General features: G+C 48.3%; 1 long non-coding RNA gene across 1 annotated transcript; it reads right to left on the reverse strand.

Annotated features, from left to right (window-relative positions):
• Positions 1–730: 730 nt before the first annotated feature.
• LOC140899567 (uncharacterized) lies at positions 731–4051 on the reverse strand. Its single transcript, XR_012155384.1, has 3 exons — positions 3882–4051; positions 2801–2953; positions 731–799 (listed from the first exon to the last, which is right to left on the reverse strand). It is a non-coding gene; the product is annotated as an uncharacterized LOC140899567 (long non-coding RNA).
• Positions 4052–5435: the final 1384 nt, after the last annotated feature.

Consider the following 5435-nt stretch of genomic DNA (forward strand, 5'->3'; position numbering starts at 1 on the left):
ACCCCACCGTCATGCTTTTAGAAAGCACTTTTCATCAGTAGACTTAAAAGCGATTTACAAAGGAGGTCAGTATCATTATCCCAATTATACAGATGGAGAAACTAAGGCACATAAGAATGGCCATATTGGGCCGGACCAATAGTCCATTTAGTCCAGTTTCCTGTCTTCCAGTAGTGGCCAGTGCCAGATGCTTCAGAAGGAATGAACAGAACAAGGCAATTATTAAGTGATCTACCCCATTGTCCAGTCCCAGCTTCTGGCAGTCAGTGATTTAGGGACACCTAGGGCATGGAGTTGCATCCCTGACCATCTTAGCTAATAGCCACTGATGGGCACAGAGACCCAACTTGCCCAATGTCACCCACAGGCCAGTGGAACAGCCCAGAATCAAACCAATGTCTCCAGAGTCCCAGTCCAGTGCTTTATAATACTACCTTGCTGTTCTATATGACCCATCACCAGATCTCTAAGTGCTTTACACAGATTAATTTAACTGCAGCACCCCCATAAAGTAAACAAATAATATATCCATTTTACAAATACAAAGTTAGGCTACAGACCTAATTTAGCAAAGCACTTCACCTTTGGCATCTCTGTATATACATGAGACTGACCCAGTGGCTGCAATGGAAATAGAAGGGGTAAGAGCTTTACATTTCAAAACTTGAACCAAACAATGGCCTATTTTCTAAAACAAAATAATTTTGTGGAAAATTTTCACTCTTGCAATTGTCCAGAAAAATCTTTCAACGCAGAAAAAAAATTCAGTTTGTGTTCCCTTTGCTTGCTCCCCCTTTTCCTGACAAAATGGGAAAGGAAAACAAAAACAAAAACTTTAATATGAACAATTTGGAATTGCACGTTAATAGAAAACTGCTTTATAAAAAAAACATACTTTTTTCCCCCCACCTGCTCTAAATGGGGCAACTTATGTGGTTGAAGCTATACCTGTGTTTAACTGTTGTGTTGTATCAGAAGCCTCAATAGATTGCACTGGGTCACACAATGAGTCTATGGCAAGACTGGAACAGAGATCTGACTCTCCGTCCTCTGCTTCAAACACTAGGCCATGCCTCCCCAGAAATGCATTGATGAAATTCTTAATAAAATATCACATAGAAGAAGGGATTTTCTGTTTGCCTTTTACTGACAAAACAAATGGCACTTGCGTGTCTTCTTTTCCTTTATTACTTCCAAGGAGATGGGTAACTGGAGATTTTAGCAGCTGGATTTAGCGTGTTCAGAAATGTTTCCAAGACACTTGTTAATATAGGCATATGTACATCCAATCCTAAACAAGTGATAGCACTTTGGTGAAGGTCTGTTCTACTCCAATCCCATGAAGGGCAGAAGTCAGAAGAATGGGATAACTCAGGCTTGCCTAGACAGGGCACAGATAACCAACCATATTTCTTACTGGGCCAGAGTGGTAGCATTTCACACCCATTTTGAATGGGGTTGAAAGACTACAACAGGTGCAAGTCAATAGAGGAGTTGGAATTGGCCCAAGATTCTGAGGAGGGGGCATGTTGCAAAAAGGTGTGTGAAGGTGCACAGCTGCCTGGGTTAAAAATTAAAAAAGAGCAAATGAATGTTTAAGATTCCAGATATTCCACTTCAAAACCAGTCACATAGACATGAGAAATGATTAGATGTGATCAGTGAAAAGAACAAAGTCTGAGTAGGCTGTGTTATACGCAGTACTGTAATTAGCAGTTTTGCCTACAAGTTTGGGAAGCAGACTCCCTCTACTGTCTGAACACTTCCTGCAGGACCCCGAGCACACTGTATATACTCTGGCCTGAAAACATAAAGCTCTGTACCAAGACATTTAAACTCACCCACATTGCCCTCTGCAGCACATCATCCAGTACTGCATGGGCAATAATTTCAATAAAAAGAAAAGGAGTACTTGTGGCACCTTAGAGACTAACCAATTTATTTGAGCATGAGCTTTCGTGAGCTACAGCTCACTTCACGAAAGCTCATGCTCAAATAAATGTGTTAGTCTCTAAGGTGCCACAAGTACTCCTTTTCTTTTTGCGAATACAGACTAACACGGCTGTTACTCTGAAACCAATAATTTCAATGAAAGCTTGGTCCTCTGATCTACCGGGCCAAGCAAAAATGATGTTCTCTTTTGAACCATAAAATGCCTATGCTTCATTGCAGCCTGGCTGGAAAAATAAACCATTTCTGTCAGCCCTTTCACAGGAAATACATGAAAACATAGTTTTATATATAAAACTATAAAAATATAGTTTTATATAAAAATATAGTTTTAGCATGGAAAAATTCACTGACACTCTCTTAGTTACAGGCCCGGTCCACACTTAAGACATATCAGCACAGTTCAGTTATTCGGCGTGGGAGGGGAGGGGGGAACAGCCTTGACCAACATATCTCTGCCAGCGTAGCCACAGTTATCCCAACAATAGAGCATTACAGTCAGCATAGCTAATGTCATTCAGGGTGCTCCTACATGGCAGGAGCACTCCTTGTGTTGGTGTATGCTGCCATTGGCTCTGTAACGCAGACACAGTTGCAGTCTCTTGCAGTTCAGAAATCCTCTGCACATGTCTGGGATAGCATAGTTATTTGAAATGGAAAGAAACCTAGTCACCCTTCTGAAACCTGCAAAAACATTCCCTCCAGCTTGGGGCATATAAGGGGACCCATCCCTTGAAACTTTGATCCTCAAGGACAAGTACATAATAACAACTGCAATGAGTTTGAAAGTGCTCAAGTTAAAGAACATGAAACCGCACCAACACCAGTGGCATCTAAACTTGCGCTATACCTTAGACCCCACGAAGCTCTCTCTCCAACGAAGGTTTTCGGTCATCAGGCATGAATTTGGGCTGTTGTGGAGTTGCACTAAAGCTGCATTTAACCCAGCTCCAGGTTTGTCATAGCTGAACAGGGAGCCTGCCGCTTCTTGTTGTATTCACGTCTATGGGAAAAAAACAAAAAATCATCCTGGAACACACAGCCAACAAAAAGGAGACACCCTGGACCCCAGTGAGGTCTGGGAGCAACAATATTAAACATCTTCTATTTTGTGCACACGTCTCGGACAGTACAATGAGACCCGATCCAAAGTGGAACACTACTGTAACTCAGATAATGATGATTTCATACAGTAGTCTAAAAAGACATGATCAAGGAGTCTTAGAAGGAGCACGGGAACACTATGGAAAGTGTGTGTGTACATATTATGAACACACAAATTTCTTCTTCCACAGTATTTTTGCTGAAGATACTCTTCAAAGAAACACAAGTAAATTAGTATGTCACTACCATAGTCAGTGGACCCCATTACAAAGCTCTAAGTGGTCTATAAGCAGCGAAAATATAGTTAAGTGGAATATGAGTCAGTTAAAACCACAAAAAGAACAGGAGGACTCGTGGCACCTTAGAGACTAACCAATTTATTTGAGCCGAAGCTTTTGTGAGCCACAGCTCACTTCATCGTATGCTGTAGCTCACGAAAGCTCATGCTCAGATAAATTGGTTAGTCTCTACGGTGCCACGAGCCCTCCTGTCCTTTTTGCGGATACAGACTAACACGGCTGCTACTCTGAAACCAGTTAAAACCAGAGTGATTCTAATAACGTTTCTCTGACAAGAAGATAACGGCCTCAGGAAGCAGCCTGAGCGCATCACAGGGGCAAGGGCACAAAGACACCAGGAGGGCGCGACAGTTGCCATGGAGGGCACCCAGTGATGTCGTCTGCAATAATGGCGGCGAAAGGGGATGCAGGGGGTAAGAGGCACATAAAGGAGGCGGAGTCCAAAGGTCTGAATTGGGTGCTCTGTCAAAGCAGAGTACTGGACCTCGTGACTTGGGGCTTCTCCTCCTGGCTCTGCCACCGACTTACCGTTGCCTTGGGTGCATCACTTCCCCTTTCTGAGTCTCCAGTGACCCAGCTGCGAAGCAGGGACGTTTCTGGTCAACTTCACACCAGCCGTAGCGAGGCTTAGCTTCATACAAACCACTTTTGAGGCCCTCTGGGTTAAAAGCAGCGGCACAGGTCCAGATGCACGTTTCTCACCGCTCGGGCACAAGAGAGCCGCCGTGGACTCAGCCTGCCGGTGCCCGGCGCTTCGGGGCGGGGCGCCGCGCCGCGCCGCGCCCGGTTATTTGTATTGGTTTGGCGCCATCTCGTGGCGAGACCACCACATGACACCAACACGGCTGGGAACGGCGCACCGCGTCCAGACGCCTCCTTTGCTAGAGATCGTGCTTAGGTCGCTGCTGACTTGCGGAGGAGCGGGAAGAGGCCCCGGCAACCCTCCTGCCTCTGCATTTACGAGTTTCATCGCACAGGAGGGGGCGCGGCAAACTGGCCACCTGGCTGCTCTCAGGCGTCTGCAAACGGGTCACACCCAGCTCGTGGGTCGAGCCAGCCGGCTTGCACGGCCCTGGCTGACACCCGGGCACGGCGCGCTTCGCGGGGAAGGGGCAACGCACCTGGCCGCCCGCTCCAAAGGAAGGGGCGAGGCGGGTTTGCCTGGCTGCTCGCCCAGGTTCCCATGAATGCCGCCCTCCTTGTAACACGCCCCTGGAGGGAAACAGGCCCCCTCTCCTCGCGGGGGCGGTGCATTGAGAGAACAAGGGGCAGGTTCCCCAGAAATTCACCCCCTGCAGCCGCTGGCTGGGGAGAGGCGGCACTTTGCCTTGGGGATTCCCCCCCGGGAGGGGGGAGCTGTGGGATAGTTTTCCCCGGGACATGAAAACAAACGCCAGCCCTTACCAGAGCAAGGCGGGTTTCAGGCACCCTCCTTCCGCCAAGGGAGCGGAGCTCTCCCGCCTGCGGCTGCCTCCTCCGCTTTGCTCCTCTGCCGGCTTCTGCTCCTCGCGTTCCCCGCTCAGCAATCTGCACCCAGCCCGACAGCTGCTGCTCATGCCTGGCCTGGCCCTCTGACCTGACCTCCCCCCCCCCAGACATGCTGGAGACACGCTTGGGGGAGAGAGAAAAACAAACAGCTAGAGCTGTTTCAAGGGACCACTATGTCCCTCATGGGGCAAAACCACCCCCCGTCTCCGCCCTCAGACCCTACAGAGCTGCCCCCCCCCCCCAGGACACAATCTGCCAGGAGCCCAGTTTGGTCACCACCGGCCTGGTGACCCGTCCCATCCTCTCCGGTCTTGGCCCTTGACTATTGCTCCTGTCCCAGTGCCTTACTGAGGGAACTCAATCCCATTCCAGTGCATTCTTCTCCCAAAGCCCTCCGGGGACAGGCAGGAGCAATTTTACAAACTCAGGACAGCGCTGCTGCTTTCCTGAGGTGGGCCAACAAGATAGTCAAGGTCCGATGCAGGTGTACGTAGAGTGTTGATGTAGAAGGGCCAAATGCTCTGCTGGTGTAAAATGGGTACCTCCATTGCTGGCCGTGGAAGAGTAGCATAAGACAGTAGATATTTTGACCCC

This window comes from Lepidochelys kempii, chromosome 17 (genome assembly GCF_965140285.1).
Source record: "Lepidochelys kempii isolate rLepKem1 chromosome 17, rLepKem1.hap1, whole genome shotgun sequence".
NCBI lineage: Eukaryota > Metazoa > Chordata > Testudines > Cheloniidae > Lepidochelys > Lepidochelys kempii.